Raw genomic sequence first — 20,624 nt, forward strand, 5'->3', positions numbered from 1 at the left:
CCAAAATGGAAACAATCTTAATATTGACAGAGCAATGAGTACAAAGACACATTATCTTATACCCACATAGTGGAAAAATATGGAGAAATAAAAGGGAATGTGTTGCCAGGCGTGGTGGCGCATGCCTTTAATCCCAGCACTCGGGAGGCAGAGGCAGGCGAATTTCTGAGTTCGAGGTCAGCCTGGTCTACAGAGTGAGTTCCAGGAGAGCCAGGGCTATACAGAGAAACCCTGTCTCAAAAAAAAAAAAAAAAAAAAAAAAAGGGAATGTGTTACAACCACTTCAGGCATCATGACATCATGGGAAGAGACTCAGATTTAGGCTACTGCATAGGATGTGATTCCATGTTGTTGCATTCTAGAAAAAGAAAACTTACAGAGGCATCTATATCTATATCTATATCTATATCTATATCTATATCTATATCTATATCTATATCTATATCTATATCTATATATCAGTGGGTATTATAGTCTGAGAGTGAGCCAGTGAGGGCTGATGACAAATGGAAAGAAAAGAGTCTTCCCAGGTGACAGAAATATTCTCATTCTTGATTTTGGAGGTGTTTATATATATGTGTGGGCAAATTTGTCAAAACATTGTACCTTTCAAGAGTGAGTTGTGTTGTATATAATTATAACTCCATAAGCCTTTGCTAAAAAAAGAGAGAGATAGAATTTGGCAGCCTACCCCTTGATTACAGGTGAGTATTCTGTTTCTGAAGATGTCAACAGTGTATTTTGATATCAAGCATGTTTCAGACTAATTCAGCTTATTTAGAGTTTGAAGCTCTAAATATCTAAGCTTCCTTATACGTTTGAATAGCTTGTTATTGAAAAAAAAGTAAGTAAGTAGGATTTCTTTTGCTAAAATCTGTATTGACTCTGGTGCAATAGAAACACTGATGCATGCTGATGAATGATGGTATATCAAGGTGAAGTAGCTTAGAAACCCTGAGAGGAAGAAAGACTATGGATGGAGACAAGGATCCTTGAAAATGATACTTTTTAATGAAGGAACAGGCAATTAAAAATCCATACCCAACTACAACAATAAAATCCAATTTTGCTTAAATCTAAGATAATAAGACCAAGCAGTTTCTTTTAGCTACCAGTGATTCTGTCTTCTTAATGCTGCAACCCGTTAAGAGTTCCTCATGTCGTGCTGACCCCCAACCACGAAATTATTTTTGTTGCTACTTCATAATTGTAATTTTGCTACTGTCATGAAGCATAATCTAAATATCTGGTATGCAGATGGTTTTAGATGATCCTATAAAAGAGTCATCCAATCTCCAGAGGGGTCATGACCCACAGGTTGAGAATCATTGATTTTTACAGTAGTGCTCTGGAAGTATCTACACTAGTCAGGTTAGGTTTGTACTTCAATTCAGTCAGATACAGAAAGAACTAAAACTACATTTTAGAGATGGAGACAAGGAGACTAATATATTTTTTTTTTAATTTTTAAAGATTGGATATTTTATTTATTTACATTTAAAATGTTATCCTGTTTCCTGGTTTCCCCTCTGCAAACCCCCTATCCCATCCTTCCTTATCCTGCTTCTATGAGGGTGCTCCCCCCTCCCCCTACTCCAGTCTTACACGTTAACATTCCTCTACACTGGGGCATCAAGCCTTCACAGGACCACGGGCCAGATAAGGCCCCTTCAGCTCCTTCAGTCCTTCCCCTTTCTCCTCCATTGGGGTCCCTGTGCTCAGTCCTATGCTATGAGCATCTGCATCTCTATTGGTCAGGATCTGGCAGAGCCTCTCAGGAGACAGCTGTATCAGGCTTCTGTCAGCAAGCACTTCTTGGCATCTGCAATAGTGTTTGGGTTTGGTGTATACATGTGAGATGGATCACAGGTAGGGCAGTCTCTGGGTGGCCTTTCCTTCAGTCTCTATTCCACTCTTTGTCCCTAGAATTCCTTTAGACAGGAACAATTCTGGGTTAAAATTTTGAAGATGGGTGGGTGGCCCCATCCCTCAACCGGAGGGCCATGCCTAACCTCTGGATATGGTATCGACAGGTTCTCCCTCCCCTTTGTGGGGTATTTCAGCTAATGTCATCCCCATGGGATCCTGGGTGACTTATTTTAAACTACAAAAGAAGTGCCCTAAGAATACTTAAAGAGTACAACTTTAGGATTTCAGTTGAGGCTACACTCCTCTTATCCCTGTGACTTTCTTGTATTCCCCCTCTAAGTCGTGCTGGCCCCTTATTCTCTGACTAGCTCCCCTGCCTTCATGACTTAGACAAGTGGTCACATGACTGCAGGCCTATGATCATGCTAGCTGCAGCATATCCAGAAGACATCATTTTTCAGTACTCTTCCTCATCCTTCAGTTCCTGGAGCCTTTCCATCTTTCTTCGGTTGTCCTGTGCTCCTTAGAGTGAACTCACAATCCTGTGGTCTTTACTTCCTGAGTGCTTGGAAAACAGGACCACTAAGCCAGCTCCATTCTTGCATTTTAACTTCAAGTTTCATTTAAACATAATCATTTATTTTTTTTTTAAATTTTCTTGATCTAATGTTTCATTAATCATCTTTTATTGTTTTCTGAGATGTTTGTTTTGTGGCTAATAATATACATTTGTAGCAATCATGACAAGAATATTTTGGTACCTAAGCATTTTCACAAATATTAAAGTCCACAGATTCCCTGTGGAGTTTTTCCTTTATGGCATAATTCAAATGTTTTTATATTTTATGGAAACTCTCTGTTCTTCAAAAAATAGAATTTTCCTGAGCTCTCAAATAGTATTTAAGAAGGCTGTATTCTTTGTCAAGAGCAGTTAGTTATCATTTAGCCTCCCTGTGCCTTAGCAAACAGTGTTGAGTTCTCCAAAGGACAGGATATCTTAGAAGTTCTAAGAATAAGCACTTTATATGTAAGTGAGGATCACATATTATGAAGAAGTCTCCTTCATATGAAGGTGCCTGCTGTTGATCAAACATTGGCAGACTATTTGTGTGTGTTTCTTAAATGCTTTTTAACTTTCTGAGTGAGAGAGAGCCATAGCTGACACAAAGTGACTGACCAAAATTCACATGATATAGTGAAAGGCACAAGTAGGTAGAATTTAATCCAGGTCTATCAGACTTCAAATGCTAAGCCTTCTCACAGTCTCCTATAGAAAAAAAAAGCAAGAGAATTCCTTGAAGTACAAAAAAATTCTTGAAGTTAAAAATGATACACAATTGACATTTCTTGTACTTTGACTTTTCAAGGATTTCATAGAGACTCTTCAAAGCCATCAAAACCATACACATTCATGCCCACTTGTTTTAAATTATGTTATACCCACACCAATAGATGATACAAGAAATAAAGTTTCATGAAATAACAGAAAGGGATCTCTTGGCATTTGATTGTTTTTCAGTTTTCACAGAATTGAATCAGATCTTCCTGTTGCTAATCTCTACAATATGATGAGATGATGTGGTTTCTATATTTATTTTTATGTTGTTTACTTAGAGTTTCCAACTTTTTTGAAACAAGAATAAGCATATTTTTACGCTTGTGCATAAGTAGGGAAATTGCAAATATATACTTTGCTGTAGTGGTGATCATACAAGGCAGTTTAGGATGTGCTCTCTACTCTTTGGTGAGCTGGGATAGCGCTGAGAAGACCTCATCTGTTACTTGTGAGTCCAGTTCTGCATTCCTACCGGGCAGCTCTGTAAAAAAATACATTTATCCAACTTTTGTTTGGTTATTTCCTTGAAACTTGAAACAGCTATTAACCAGAACATTTTTGACATTATCTGGCACCATCAACTAAATTACATAAAGAAAAACTGAATTTCATATCCCGGAGAAGTGGGTGTATTAAATGCCATAGATTTTTTGGATGATTCATTTAAATTAAAATGGTTGAAAGCCTGCTGACAGAATCCAAAAGGAAGTTGGCAGTGCGTGCCCGGCAGTACAGGCTAGGAGCAGATACAATCTTTGCAGATTTTATTAAAGGGCACTGACCTCCCTTCTTCCTTTCTCCAGTCAATGAAACAGTTGTTATGGGCGATCATGGAAATCGATGCACGGGCTGCTTTGCTGTATTTCTGATTACACATGGGTTAAATATGTTTGAAGGGTAGAATAATAATGAGTTAAATTAATGAGAGTTCTGGTTTTTGTAAAAGTGCTTAAGTATGTTCATCTATACACACATTCAATATGTTAGTGTTCACATATATATATTTTGCCTTCCTTCAAAGAGTTTATCGTGGGGAAAGTAGGATTTGTATGCAAGCATAATATAAAACAGACGGCAATTTCACTGAAAAGCATATTCTGTATTTATTAGATCAGAAAGAAGTGTGAATTTTCAGGTACTTGATTAGTGTGGCCTTTCTGGGGGAAGTATTGTAAGGATTATTATACCCAATGTAATGATGGTGGGTCAGGAAAAGATATTCAAGTTAGAGAGAATAGACAGACTGGAGAGGTGAATAGAAATCTCTCTCTCTCTCTCTCTCTCTCTCTCTCTCTCTCTCTCTCTCTCTCTCTCTTCCTTTTTCCCTCCAACTTCCTCTGTGTGTGTAATTTGGCATAAAACTGGGTAATAAAGTGGGATGCTCTAGATGTATTGGGATTCTGTATAGAATGCATGACAGGTTAAGACATTTGGCTTTTATTCTTCAAGGAACTGAGAAGTCAATTCATACGAATGCCTGTCTACATGAGAACTCAGTGTACCACAGAGAATTGAGTGGTAGTAGGCAGTTATTTAAGCTGGACATAGTGGCACATGCATTTAATCCCAGCATGTGGGAGGCAGAGGCTGGAGGATCTCAGTGAGTTAGAGGACAGCCTGGTGTGCATAGAGAGTTCCAGAACAGCTTGAGCTACATAGTGAGACCCTATCTCAAAGTACACCCTCGAAGTCATTTGATAGAACTTCCCCCCAGTTTTTCTTCTCCCTTCTTTGTCTAGTGATGTGTTATCTAATGTGTCAAATTAAACTTTCCTAGATTTACAGTTGTATCTAAAGGTAGATTCAGTGAAATCAACGCAGTTCATACTTTTATCTGTCCTGTGCAAGACACTTCCCTAAAGAGTGTGATACTGGTTATCGAAGCTTTTAGCAAAAACCATAACAAAAATTTCGAATGTAGAACACAAACTTCTTAGTTTCAGGGTCCTGGGGAAGTAGCTCCAAAAAAGAAAAAAAACAAACAAAACAAAACAAAAAAACCAATAGGTACAATGCTTCTTTGAAGTTTTATTTGTTTATTTTTACTTTGTTTTACTTGACTTGTGAATTCTATTATTCTTTAAAATAAAAATAAACTTTAAACAACAAAAACAAAATTCTTGCTGGTACTAAAGATGATTTATGCTTAGTTGTTTTTACATACAAAGCATCTTTGAGCAAAATTGACACTTGAGGAAGATGAGTGAAACTTATGTCATGCCTTGTGCATCCATATGGTACACTTACCATTCTTGAGTTTAACCTTTCTCATATTTGAGCACTCAGAACATACATATGTTTAAAATCCTCATAATTATATGGAGGTACAGTAGAAGATTTTGTGCTTACTTAGATTTTAGTAACATTTCAATTCAGCTGTTGCAGATGTATCATCAGGCAGTACTTAAATGAATGTTGCCCAAGTAGGGAATTGATGCATGGAAGTCTCAGAGAGGAGCAAAGACTGACTTCAGCATCTCATGACGCTAATGTTATGTTTCACTTTTCCTCTAATCAGAAAGTTGATTTTGGAAATACTCTTGAATAAATACCTTGAAAGTTAAACTATGATCTTGGAAAGACTAAAGGACTTAAGAGTTTTAAACAAGATTAGTGGTAAAAATTGAAAAGTTTAGTTGTAAATTTAATCATAAAGACATTTCATCACATCCTCTTTTCTAACTAACCTTAAATTTCTGTCCTCTATGTCATTAGTTCCCTTTAGATTTTCTAGATACCCTGATTGTATTTTTCTTAATGCTTATGATAGTGGACCATTTAATTTGACAATGATTGTTTATTGAATTGACTCCAAACTTTTATTGAAGAAGGGTAGCCATTTTCTTCCACCATTGCCAGTTATATAAAACTGTAACAATTAACATGAAAAGGCTTAGCACTCACAGGATTAATACAAGAAAATTCAGAGCCCAACCTGAATACAGAGGGCAACTTGGGCTACATATTAAGACTGTCTAAAAATGAAGAAAGTAAACATGAAGTTGGGAGGATGTTGTAAGGGAAGAGTCTGAAAGAAGGTGGGGAATTGAGGTGGATATGATGTAAATACATTGTACTCATATATGACATTACCAAAAAAAATTTCTTTTACTTGAAATACATACCATACCAAGCTAAACCTGACCATCTACAGCAATTGCAAGCATGGAAGAGCAATCACCATATGGTATGGTATAATAAAGCAGTTGACCAATGTTTTCTCAATTGTATTCCCTTTACAAATATGTATGTATTCCAGTCATTTTGAATTATGCATAATAAAATCTTAGTAAGTATCTTTTAAGTATTTTATAAACAAAATAATTTAATCAAAGGAATAATAAAAGCAATTAAAATCATACTTGGACTACTCTGCTAGGTTTTTGACTGGGGTATTCACTTGTGGGTACTTTATGTTTCCTTTGGTTTCTGAAGAGTTGAGTTTAGGTTGAACTGCTTTTCTTTCCATTTCCTATTTTCAGATTCCTTGAAAACATGTATATTGTGTAATAGTTCTGAAAGGCAATAGAATGCCATTCCAGAGATGTTTGTGTTAGTATCATTCCTTCATTTCAATTATATTCTTTTTTGTTTGTTTGTTTTGTTTTTCAAGACAGGGTTTCTCTGTGTAGCTCTGGCAGTTCTGGAACTCACTCTGTAGATCAGGCTGGACTTGAACTCAGAAATCTGCCTGCCTCTGCCTCTGCCTCCTGAGTGCTGGGATTAAAGGCATGCGCCATCACACCCAGCTCAATTGTTTTCTTAGAAATGGGATACTGTAGGACATGTGTACCCAGATGTAGACTGTTGTTGTGGATAGCCCTGGGGCTAATTATATTTGATGTTAATTCCATTCCCCTGTGAGTGGTTTCTAACAAGGAACGAGTCAGCACTCAGGTGATTTCCTGTAAACCTGCTTCCCACCTTAATTTTTAAAGTTAAGGAGAGCTGATGATTGGGCAGATAAAAGGGAAGGTGAAATAGAAGGTAGGGAGAGGGAAGAAGGAGAAAATGGAAGAGAGAGAGGATGCAGAGGAGGAGGAGGAGGAAGAAGAAGAAAAGCAGAGCAGAAGCACACGGCCTAGAGAAAGTGCAAGTTCTAAGGGGTCTCATAGATGTGGAAGATGGTAGTGTAGTGGTAGGTCTGCCCAATCTAGGGGCACAGCATGTATTCATATTAACCGATTTCTGTTTTTATTACCGGGGTATATCTGCCCAATCTAGGGGCACAGCATGTATTCATATTAACTGATTTCTGTTTTTATTGCCGGGGCATATTTGGGTTGGAGATTTACCACAACAGACTGTAATACGGAGCAGATGCAGAATTCCACCAGGTGCCAGTGCAGAGTATTCTTATGTCTATAACAAGTCTCTTTCTACAAACCCTGTCCATTGGTAAGATGGGCTAGTATGACTTAACTATATGTTTACTTCCATGACTATTCCCTAATTTGTTATTTTCTTATCTCTTCTGGCCCAGTTTTATACCTCAGGAATAATAATAAAACATTCCTAAATTGATTCCTCTATAATATTTTTAGAATTATTATAGACTTATTTGGATGAATCTCAGATTATACAGAAGAGGACCCACTATAGTTAATCTATCACCAATATAAACCTTCATGTCCTTCAATTTTTCTTGAAGGGATTGTAGAATTCATAAAGATCCTAGTTTTTATTTTTTATGGTTAAAACCTTGATACATGAATACAATATATGTTGATCAAATCTCTTCCATCTTTTTCACATTCTTTAACTTGTTTCCAACTTCAAGTTTTCTTCTTTTTTAATTCATCAAATCCATTTAGTTTCTCTACTACATATGTGGGTGTGGGCCATTGACTGTAACATGGACAAGCTACTAGGGACAATATTTCTAAAGAAAATCAACTCTCCATTCCCCAGTAGCCAGCAGATGCCCATCGCTCCTCAGCTATAGGTGGAACTTCATGGGCCCTTGTCCCAGTTTTGCTGAGTGCAACTTCCTAAACTGTGTATTGTGATCACCCATGTTACTGCTTGGATGAATGCATTATGTTGGGAGTTACAAAACTTTTAACAACTATAAAAGTTTTCTGAATGGGCAATGAGGAAAAGAATTAAAAGTCAAATGTGTACTGTGTGTGCTCTGAGCACCACTCAGCTTTACTGCAGCTTCCAAATACACAGCACACACACTGCATTGCTCATGCCATCCTGCACACACTATCAATAGATTTTGCCTGAAATACCTTGGCTCAGATTTGAGAGTATTTTATGTTATGAGTTGTACCTTTACTGTACATATACTCTCATAAATGTTATACTCTTATAAAACATACAGGTTTAATTACGGACAATGAAGACTTAATATCTGTTTTCCTGTCGTCCATCAGGATCCAAATCAGTGCATGTTTGGATTGTATTGTGTTAGAAACTTTGAGTTTAAAACTTGTTGCTTAAGCTGATACGCTGGGCTATTAAGTTGAAAACTTGGGCCTCATAGTAAGTCATTAAAAGAATTCTGGCTTGGAATTAAGTCAGAACTTGCAATAATTTCTGAAATGACCTTATGCACTCTCTTGTCACTTTGTCACAGCACATATATGTGTGAGTGTCCTTTGGTTCTCAGCATTGTCAGCATTGTTGAATTTAAATATCAATCAAGCCTGAAAAATGTTGAAGATACTCTAGATCCTGAGTATTAAATATTCTGCCAAGATTTAATTATTTATATTTGGTTGTGAGCCTAGCCTTCAACAGCTGAGCCATTTCTCCAGTCCTAATTATTTATGTAAAAATATAAAAGAACATATGTTTCATCAGTATGCAAATTTACATTAATCTGTAATAAATGGAAAAACCCAAAGAATTGTTTTAAATGTATTTCTTTTTATTTTAAATTAAATTGTTATTTATTTATGTATTTCTGTAATACAGGGTGTTATGCAGTTTCGAGGATAAAACTCAGTACATAAGAGAGGGGACAGGGAGGGGAAGAGGGGATCATTATCAGTATGGGGGTGTGCAGGACTGAAACTCTCAGAGCCAGCAAAAAGCATGGAAACAGGGAGGTAGGAGGCAAAGGGACCCTCTAGAATGTACTAGAGACCTGGGAGGTGAGAGACTCTCAGGACTCAAAGGGAAGGACCTTAGATGAAATGCCCTACAGTGGGGAGAGAGAACTTGTAGAGTCCACCTCCAGTAGAAAGACAGAACATTAAGTGGAGGGATGGGATTACCATCCCACAGTCAAAAACTTTGACCCAGAAGTTTTTCTGTCTAAAAGAACTGGAGGGACAAAAATAGAGAAGAGTTTGAGGGAAAGAAGTTCCAGTGATAGGGCCAAATTGGGATCCAGCTCAAGAAGAGGCACCAAGGCCTAACTCTATTACTGATGCTTACAGACAAGAGCCTAGCGTGGCTGCCCTTTGAGAGGCCTAACAAGCAGCTGGAAGAATCAGATACAAATACTTACACTCAACCAATGGACAGAAGCTGGGGACCATTGTTGTTGAATTAGGGAAAAGCTGGAAGAAGCTGAGGAAGAGGGCGACCCCACAGGAAGACCAGCACTCTCAACTAACCTGGACCCCATACATCTATTAGATACTGAGCCACCAACCAGGCAGCATACACCAGGTGATATGAGGCCCCTGACACGTATACAGCAGAAGACTGCCTGGTCAGGCCTCAATGAGAGAAGCAGCACCTAACTGTCTCCTGACTTGAGGCCCCAGGGAGTAGGGAGGTCTAGGGGGCTAGGGGTGGGGTGTGGGGATATCCTCTCAGAGATGGGGGAGGAGATATGGGATGAGGAACAGTCAGAGGGCAGACTGGGAGGGAATGATGACTGGACTGTAAAAGATTAAATAATAATAATAACAACGATAAAAGTAAAAACAAAAACAAAAAATTCTCAGGACATTGAGCATGGTAGACAATTACTTCCATTTGTACCTCTTTATGATGTTTTCTAAGGATCTATTTAATATATATACCCATTTTATGTACTTGCAGCCATATAAATATTTCTGTTTCTAGTGAGAAAAATTCTAAGGATAGATTCCATATGGGAATCAATATTGCCATATGGAATCCCCATCACCAGACAATGCGATATATGCCATTGTTAGTGGTTTTTTTATTTATGAAAATAAAAATAGAATTTCTTCATTTCTTTAACAAAAATGTTCAATATTTATTAATTCTATTAATTATATATTTATCATATGCATTATATTTATAATTTATGTTCTGTTTCAAAGTATGACTGTGTAGTTTTCAATCCAATCTGGGTGTTTATATTCTGTTTACCTAACAAATATGAATTTGAAGCTACAGTAAAATAATGAAGGCTGACACAATATTACATTTTAGCATAGCTTTGGCATGGCAGGGTACAGACACTTCTGGCTTTTTGATCTCTCTTCATTTCTGTGATGTGTGTAACTGTGCTCAACTCTGACCCATTTGAACCTAGTTTACTCCTCTGCAAAGGTCAGGTAATAATTCAAGTTAATAAGAATAGTATCTGTGGATTATCTGACATTGAATATGGTAGCTGTATATGTGAATTTGTGTATGTGAATGTATTTTTAAAACTAAATTACTTTATGAGGCCAGAGAGATGGTTCAATAATTATGAACACTGAGGGTTCTTCTTGAAAACAGGGGGTTCAATTCCCAATTTATAGCTGTCTGTAACCAGTTCCAGGAGGTCCAACTTCCTCTTTTGCCCTATCCAGGTAACAGGCACAATATGGTGCATAAACATATCTACAGGCACAAGACCCACATGAGATGGAAACTTCTAGTTCTTTGGAAAGTTAGTTATGTCAAATGATGTTTTGCTGGGGCACACAGGTGAAAGGATGTCCTGCTAAAGCAGACACAGGAAAGAATGTTTTCCTGAAGCAGACGCAGGTGAAAGGAGATAGCAAGACGTGAAAGAATGCTTGATGAAGGAATATAAATATGACCCACAGACAGTGTGAGATGAGCACTGAGCATTGGTTTGGTTTGCTAGGCCTTGCTATTTTTCACCAGCAACATTAATATATTGGTTCACCTTATATAGTGTTGTGAAGTTCAACTTGTGATAATGCAGCCATTGCGAGAAACTAGCTCAAGAACTGCTTGCGAGGTCCCCAGGCGATGCAGCTTACCACTTCCTCAGCTTCACCTCAGGTCAGTTGGTGAGCCTGGTGGTTTCTTCAGGATTGAACTACAACTGCTATTTCATGTGTGGTATCTGCCTGCCTAGAGGATGGGTCTGTGGCTGCTGAGTCATATTTGGTGTTTGCAAAGGGACTGAAAGAAGTTTGAGCTTGCCCCCAAAGAACTATTGTTGAGTAGGTCCACTTCCCCTGTATCCTAATAACTTGTTTCTTTCTGCTGGGTGATGGGCTAGAGGTGGGGTTGAACCCTTATTAAAAGTAGATCGCAAAAGAAATTATGCCACATATCTACAACAACAAATTAAATTACTTTTATAAGAGAAAAATTAAGATCCCCCCAAATACAAATGTTTAAAGCTTCCAACATACCTGACACCCACTAAGACCTATAATGTCACACCCTTTTGCCATTTTACTTTGAATCTGTTCTCCTGTCTTCTCCTCTGTCTGCCCATCTCTTCTTGTCCATGGAACTCCCTATTTAAATGACTGATTAAGTTCTTAGTGTATACATCCATCCACTGAATTACAAAGTTTAAGTATGTATGCTTTGCTCCCAACCAGCCCCTAGTATAGTGCCCTGGACATGTTGTCTTGTTCATTCATACATACTGGAAATTGAATAGCAAATAGCATTGTTTCTGAGAGACTGATTTTGTAAAGGGATCTGAGATAACTTTAGGATTTTGCCGATTTGAATTTTAGTTTTGTCACTGACTTTGTGAATCACACATATATGATATATATGCATATATCATATTACTAGAAGACACAAGTTAGACTTTAGATAAAAGATTTATTATTAAAGATCAGGAGCTAGCAAGATGGTTCAGTGGACCCTATGGGATGAGGTATTATGATTAAAGTCATGAAAACCTGTCCAAAAAAAAAAAAAAAGATGGCTCAGTGGGTGAAGATAATTGCTGCTAAAGCTGAGTACTTGAGCTCAGTCTCTGAGACACTAAGGTGGAAGGAGAGAACTGACTCTTGCAAGATGTTCTCTGGTTTCCACATGAAAGTCATGTCTCAAGTGCATCCTCCACATTCATAAATAAATTTGTAGACAATTAAATACAACACAAAATTAAAAATCAGCTTTGCAAAAGAATCTTAAAATTCTTATTGAAGTGCATGATATCCTAGACAGCCAAATCAATCCTGAGCAAACAGATCAATGCTAGAGGGATGCTCATATCCGATTTCCAAGTTACACTGCAGGGCCATAGTAATAAAAACAGCATGGGGTTGGACACAACATATCATAGATCAGTGGGACAGAAGAGAGTATCCAAATATGAACCCACACAGATACAGCTATTTGACTTTAGACAAAGATGTCAGAAGTTCCATTAGAAATAATATAGCTTCTTTACAAATAAATGATGTTGGGAAAACTGGATTCCACAGGTAGAAGAGTGAAACTAGATTTGTGTTCTCTTACCCTGTAAAACAAAACAAAACAAAACAAAACAACAAACAAACAAAAACAAAAACAAAATTTTCCCAAAAACCACCTTGTAAAAAAAAATTCAACTCAAATACACCAATGATAGTAACATAAAACCTAAACCTCTGAAAACTTTAGTTAAAAAAAAAAAGTATGCCTATTTCAAGATATAGGCATAGTCAACACTTTTTAAATAGGATTTCATTTACTCAGTAAATAAAGCCAACCATTCACAATTGCCATCCTATGCGATTAAAAACTTGCATATCCAAGGAAGCAGTTTAGTCTGGATGATAGACTATAGAATGAGAAATAAAATTTGCTAGCTATGTGTCTTATAGAGGATTAGTATTTATATTAAAAATACTCTCAAAAGTGGAAATAACAAGAAATCAAGCAACCTAATAGATAAATGAGTTAACAAAATAGAATTTTAGCCTCAAAAGATGAACAAACAAATATGAAAAAAATAGTTGTCTCACTATCTGTCAGAGGAATGGAAATTAAAACTATGTTAAGACGCCTTCTCACCTCAGTCAGAATGTTAGTCTTTAAAGGTATGTTTTACTTACCTGAAACAATTATAGCCTCAGCCTGCTATCCTAGGCCTAGTTTTGGAGGTTTCTAGCCTCCCTACAATCTTATTTAGGTCTAGAATATTTCCAGCCTCTGTGACTTACTACTGAATAAACTCATCTTTTCTAGTTCTTTTTGAGCTCTTACTGGCTAAATTAACTCAGCTGTTCTGGTTCAAACTCTTCTCCAAGCTGACTGATTCAATCTGGTCTCTCTCGGCTTCCAATTGAATTTCTCTACTTAGCCTCATACTAACTCGGCAGTATGTTCTAATCTTCTATGTTCCTTCTCATTCTCTGGCTCATTATGTCTTTACCTATGTCTAGACTGTTCTCTCCTTAACCTGTCTGTCTTAGTTAGGGTTTTACTGCTGTGAACAGATACCATGACCAAGGCAAGTCCCATAAAAAAAACATTTAAATGGGGCTGGCTTACAGGTTCAGAGGTTCAGTCCATCATCATCAAGGTGGGAGCATGGCAGTATCCAGGCAGGCATGGCGCAGGAGGAGCTGAGAGTTCTATGTCTTCATCCAAAGGCTGCTAGTGGAAGACTGACTTCCAGGCAACTAGGGTGAGGATCTTATACCCACACCCACAGTGACACACCCATCCCAACCAGGTCACACCTATTCCAACAAGGCCACACCTTCAGGTGGTGCCACTCCCTGGTCCAAGGATATACAAACCACCACACTGTATTTGTAAAACTTTATGGTAAAACTACATCTTTTCTTTTTCTGCACTGTTTTCTTAAGTAGCTTCTGTTTCCTCTCTCTTCTTGAAAGCGTTGGGCATATCCTATTCTGTCAAATCTTTCTCTGATTCATCACTATTTCTGCCACTCATTTAGACATCACTTTCAAACATGGGTGCTTCCTTCTACAAACTAACTGTACCTTCATTATTTTGGATTAAAGATGTGTACTAAGGGTGTGCATGTAGTCCTTCCAGAGGGATTAAAGATATGTGCTAAGGGCTGAGCCAAACCACAAATAAAAACAGGTTGGTATTTTTTTTTTTCAGTAGACAATACAATCTCTGGGACCATAATGTGATCAAATATCCTGCAACATCAGTCATCAAGAAAACAAATAAGCATAAATTTTGGTAAGTAAGGATATGGATAGAAGAAGACCTTTATATACTGCTGGTGAGAAGGTAAAGTGGTCTTTATTAAGGTATGAAAACTCATGTAGATGTTCTCAAAAAAAAATAAGAGAGTTCTACTATATAGTCCAGCTACATACTCTTGGGTATTTAAAACAATGTATTGTAGAGATATTTACATGTCTGTATTTATTACAGTGCTAGTCACAGTATCTGACTTATGTGGCCAACCTAGGCATCCAATGACACAGTACTAGATAAAGAAAATGTATGTACACAATGGAATCGGTTTTTTTTTTCAGCCAGAAAAAAGAATGAAGCTATGTCCTTTGCAGGAAAATGGATGTAACTGGAGATGGTTGTATTAGGCAGAGTATGACAATATTAGAAAGGTAGATATCATATGCTTCTTCTCATTGTGGTTTCTCTATTTTATACAGACAGATAAAATCATATCTGTACATATGATATGAAAATAGAAGTGAGATTGTCTAGAGAAACACAGGGGACGATATAGGACAAGGATGGGGGAAAAACAATAGGGAGGGGACAAATGAAGGGAACATGTTCACTATACAATGTGTACTTCTTAGAAAATAGCTTTGGGCAATGCAGTATTGTGTGCAATGATTATACACAGAGAAAACAAAACAAAACAGATCTGTCTAGGGGCAGGTTTTGTCAGATATTCTAATTTGGATTTCTTTCTTTGCACTCCACCCAGATAGAAGGTCTTTTAATATTATAATTTTAATTATCTTCTGTAGTAGCAAAACCCTTGTCACTTGCCTGACTTTTTTCTACCTACTCAAATGTCAGATCCACACATAACTTAAAAATAGAGATGTATCTGCTGTTTATTTTTATGCTTGCTTGTTTTGGGAGCAGGTGGGTAGGAATGGAGACTTCTAAATTGTCACATTTCAAAGGATATCTTAGTAAATGTACAAAAATTGTAAGATAAATCAAGGCATTTCACCTCACTACAGTGGGCATTATTCTTATGTCTTTGCCCATTTTTCACCAGTTAACCTTTGATTTTTTCATAAAGATATATTTGATTTTTACGCAGCTGCCTCTTCAGTATCCAAGATAAATATATCAGTCTCAGAAGTGCTGGCTTCCTGTTGGCCTCAAGCTCACTGGTCTGACCACTTTGCATAGACTTGATTAAGACTACTATCTGCCTAAGCCTGCTGTTCCAAGAAAGGACACGGGTCTCTATTTGTGTCAATGAGATGCCAGGGCAGGATTGCATGGAGTTTTCAGGCATGTAGTTTATTGACCCAGAAGTGATCAGGACAGTGTCATTCTCTTCTTTTAGAATTTAGGGTGTGTGACTAGGAAACTGAGAAATAATAAAGACAGTCTTTAATAATATGTTTATTTCTGTGTCTCCTATACAGGATCTCAGTCTGTGTCCCAGGCTGACCTGGATCTTATGAAGCTGCCCTCAAGCCCACTGCAATTCATTTACCTCAGCTTGCTAATTACTGAAACCACAGTATGGGTCACCATTTCTAGCCTGCTTGTTTGTTTTCATGAGAGTAGCCATATTGAGCATGAGGTCAACTCAGAATTGGGAACAGCAAAGAGTCCCTGAGAAAAGAAACTGACACCCTGGATCTGGCTGTCCTGAGCTGTGCCATCCATCCCATGACTTGCATCTAAAAGGGAACACATGCTATTATTTATGTGAGCTTGAGCAAGGTCCATGACATGCATCTAAAGGTATCTTAAAGTGAAATTCTATGTTTAAATGGATATTTTCTTTATGGTAGCAACATGATCTAGAGCAGGGTTGTCAAATAGAACATTTTGAGATGATGAATGTTGTCTTTACAATGTAGATGGACACAGTCCTCATTTGTTGGTTGAAAAATTGAAATTTGCTGCTTCAGGCCTGGGTGGATTACTGGGTAGTGAGAGGGTTTCCTATGAAGGCAAGATAACCTGGATTCTAACCCTCAGTAACCATACAGAATCCAAGCATGGCTGCACACACTTGCAACATCAGTGTTGGGTTTATTTCAAGAACTCTCTGGCCAGATATTCTAGAACAAATGACAAACTTCAGACTCAGTGAGAGAACTTGTCTTAAAAACTAATATGGGGTGATACAGGAAGACATCCAGTATTTAGTTTGCACATAAATATGTGGACTCCATACCCACATTCAACCTTATACAAATACACAAAGAGAAAGAAGGATGTCAATGCAACACAGGACCTGAAGTTCTAATTTAAGTTGGTTTTCATTCATTTAAGTTCAAATAGACTTAGACTCATGTCTCTTTAGGGAGTGTCTTTTCAGAGGTAGGTGAGTCAGCTTTCTGATTGCCGAAGTGACTACCACACTCTTCTAAACTTTTGTCTTCCACATGATCATTAGTAGCTGCTCTCTTTCTTTCCTTCCTTCCTTCCTTCCTTCCTTCCTTCCTTCCTTCCTTCCTTCCTTCCTTCCTTCCTTCCTCCCTCCCTCCCTCCCTCCCTCCCTCCCTCCCTCCCTCCCTTCTCTCTCTCTCTCTCTCTCTCTCTCTCTCTCTCTCTCTCTCTCTCTCGTTGTTTGTTTGTTTTTTTTTTGAGACAGAGTTTCTCTGTGTAGCTCTGGCTGTCTTGGAACTCACTCTGTAGCCCAGGCTGGCCTTGAACTCAGAAATCTGCCTGTGTCTGCCTCTTAAGTGCTAGGATTAAAGGTGTGCGCCACCACTGCCCAGCCATAGCTGTTCTTTCATTTTGTATGTTGGTAAATAATTCTAAATAAAACAAAATTTGTTTAACCTGAAATATCTATGGAACTAACTGTCTGTCTGTCTGTCTGCCTCTCTCTCTCTCTCTCTCTCTCTCTCTGTGTGTGTGTGTGTGTGTATACATGCTGCCTATACATGCATGTCTATGTAGTACTGAAAGCTTTCTAGTTGCTCAGATTTGTCTATCGTGTAATGGGTTTAAGAAAAGTAAGTATGTATTTATTCCTTGCCAAACAACCTAAGTCAAATACATCCAAAAACAACCCTCAGCAGTGAAGAGCAACATGTCATTTTATATTGATATGTGTAAGTGTTAAACACTTAGAAGGGGAAAACGTAGGCAGCCTTCTTTCACTAATTCCAGCCAACATAGATCCTCAGGAGGATGTGAAGACACTTGGATCACACCATGTGCAAAATGAGTCATCAGCTGATACCTGAAGATTGCCTGGTTTGATTTTACAAATAATGTCATGGGTGCTTTATACTTAAAACATCACCAAGAAAAGCTCCATAAATTGCCAGGTGCTTAACTAATAGCAACTCATTAACTTCTGAATATAGTCTCTACACGTTCTATTCGTTATAGGATTATAAGAATATTCTCCAATTTAACTTGAAGTACCTTTTACAGTTAAAAATATCTGAAAGCATTTTGGAAATAAAGTGTATGGTGTTAGCATAGTATACTATTTTAGGGATTATGACCCAGAATAAAATGGTTAAATAAACCACATTCAAACTATTAGATTACTGACTAGATTTTCAGATTTCTAGCAGAAAGGAAATAGAACTCAAAAGAAAATTAATTAGTCTACCTAAGAAAGTCCACAGCATCTTTGATAAGCTATCAGACAAACAGAGCCTCCTCTGAAAAACAAGAAAGCAACCCAGGCTTGAATAAACTTCTGGCAGCTTGTCTGTACCTTATACTCAAGGATGCAGACAGCCTTCAGGAAGATGATATGAACTGTCAGGTTCAGCCTGCTGTAATTGGAGTGTATATTGACTTCGGTCAGTTAGTATAAAGAACATCAACTCCCCAAGTGCTCACATTGATGGAGATGTGATAACTGAAGATTGTCCTTAAGATGTCTGCCACTTGAAGAAAGGTTTCTCTCCAGTACTTAGGAGGAATTTTATATTTCTGTTCCAGATGCAGTCTAATATGAGTTACTTCTTGACTATTAAACATACGTTTATAATAGGGTACTTTATTTGATCATATTCTGTCATTTACTCAGTTGAAGCTGAGTGATTACAAACATATAGAGGCTAGAAACAACTAAAAATTTTTTTTGGGGGGGGGAATGAGCTAAGAGGTTAAGAGATTACCTTCATGTAATCACATTTTGTCATTGAAATGATTTTTCTGGTACAACATTTTCAATAAATAAATAAATGAATAAATAAATTGTGGGAAGCCGCCCTCACATTTGCCATTATAAGATGGAGCTGACAGCTGTGTTCTAAGTGGTAAACATAATCTGCACACGTGCAGGGGCAGTTTTCCCGCCATGTGTTCTGCCTTTCTCGTGATGACAACTGAGCCGATGGGCTGCAGCCAATCAGGGAGTGACACGTCCTAGGCGGAGGATAATTCTCCTTAAAAGAGACGGGGTTTCGCCACTCTCTCTCTTGCCTTTGCTCTCTTGCTTTTGCTCTTGCTCTTATTCTTGCGCTCTTGCTCTCTGGCTCTGGCTCTTGCTTCTTGCTCCTGAAGATGTAAGCAATAAAGCTTTGCTGCAGAAGATTCCGGTTTGTTGCGTTCTTCCTGGCCGGTTGCGAGAACGCGTGTAAGAATAAATTAATTAATTAAGATAGGGCACTCTATGGGGATCATTAAGCGATCCTTACTTTAGATAAATTAGTTAATGATTCCAAAATATATATTTACGGTTTTGGCTAAATATATAACTCTATTTAGTAAATACTTCATCTGCTCTCCTTTAAGGTAAAATATTTTACTAAGAAATGCACACTTCAGGAGTGTATTAGAGCCATAAGTGTCAGGCACATTAAAAAACAGAAGTCAGAGCTCCATTGTCTGGTCACCACTCTACCAGCCAGATCCTCTCTACCCCACTCCCCTGCCTGTTCCCCAGAGCATGCCCTGCTGCCCTGAGCTGCTTCAAAGTCTGGCTACTGCTCCACTGGCCTCAACCAGGCCGACGTCCCAAGCAATATACAGGCCTGCTATACTAAGGACATCCACTCCAAGGCTTCTTATGCGAGACCTGCTGTACAGGAGAATATTTAGATTAGGTTCACATTCCTGATACCTGCTACACCAGGAATATCTAGGGACAATAAGATGGCTGAAGGTCAGTGTAAGAACACAAACAAGATCTAGGGCAATATGGCATCTTCAGAGCAAAGTTATCTCATTGCAGATAGCCCTTTGGCAAAGTGGCTATCTCGAAGAAATCAGTAGCCCTCCTTTATACAAATTAACTCGAAGAAATCAGTAGCCCTCTTTTATACAAATGATTAATGGTCTGAGAAAGAAGTTAGGGAGACAATGCTCTTTAAAATAGGCACAAATAATATAAAATATCTTGGAATAACTCTAATCAAGCAAGTGAAAGACCAGTATCTTAGTCAGGGTTTCTATTCCTGCACAAACATCATGACCAAGAAGCAAGTTGGGGAGGAAAGGGCTTATTCAGCTTACACTTCCATACTGCTGTTCATCACTAAAGGAAGTCAGGACTGGAACTCAAGCAGGTCAGAAAGCAGGAGCTGATGCAGAAGCCATGGAGGGATGTTCCTTGCTGGCTTGCTTCTCTTGGCTTGCTCAGCCTGCTCTCTTATAGAACCAAGACTACCAGCCCAGAGATGTTTCCATCCACAAGGGGCCTTTCCCCCTTGATCACTAATTGAGAAAATGCCTTACAGTTGGATCTCATGGAGGCATTTCCTCAACTGAAGCTCCTTTCTCTGTGATAACTCCAGCTGTGTCAAGTTGGCACATAAAACCAACCAGCACAACCAGTATGATAAGAACTTCAAGCCCTGGAAGAAAGAAATCAGAAGTTGGAAAGATTTCCCATGTTCACGGATTGGAGGGTTAAGATAGTAAACATGGCTATCTTGCTAAAAGCAATCTACAGATTCAGTGCAGCTCCCATTAAAATTCCAACACAATTCTTTACAGACCTTAATGGAGCAATTATCAACTTTATATGGAGAAAAAGAAAAAACCAGGGTAGCTAAAACAATCTTGTACAAAAAAAAGGACTTCTAGATGTATCATCATCCATGATTTCAAGTTATACTTACAGAGAAAATAGTGATAAAAACACATAGTGTTGGTATAGAAACAGATTGAATAGTGGAATGTAAGAGAAAAACCAGAAATACAAAGACATGCC

General features: G+C 38.0%; 1 long non-coding RNA gene across 3 annotated transcripts in view; it reads left to right on the forward strand.

Annotated features, from left to right (window-relative positions):
• Gm40202 overlaps positions 1–16,963 on the forward strand; it is a 39,866-nt gene extending 22,903 nt beyond the window's left edge. The window contains exons 2-4 of one of the 3 annotated variants that reach the window (XR_867904.1): positions 11,271–11,380; positions 14,417–14,500; positions 15,907–16,963. This is a non-coding gene — a long non-coding RNA (predicted gene, 40202). Of the gene's footprint in view, positions 1–11,068; positions 11,381–14,416; positions 14,501–15,906 lie in introns of those variants that run through there. The other 2 variants (XR_001784538.1, XR_001784539.1) reach the window with 2 other exon arrangements.
• The last annotated feature ends 3,661 nt before the right edge of the window (positions 16,964–20,624 follow it).

The sequence above is a fragment of the Mus musculus genome, chromosome 4, assembly GCF_000001635.26.
Source record: "Mus musculus strain C57BL/6J chromosome 4, GRCm38.p6 C57BL/6J".
Lineage (NCBI taxonomy): Eukaryota > Metazoa > Chordata > Mammalia > Rodentia > Muridae > Mus > Mus musculus.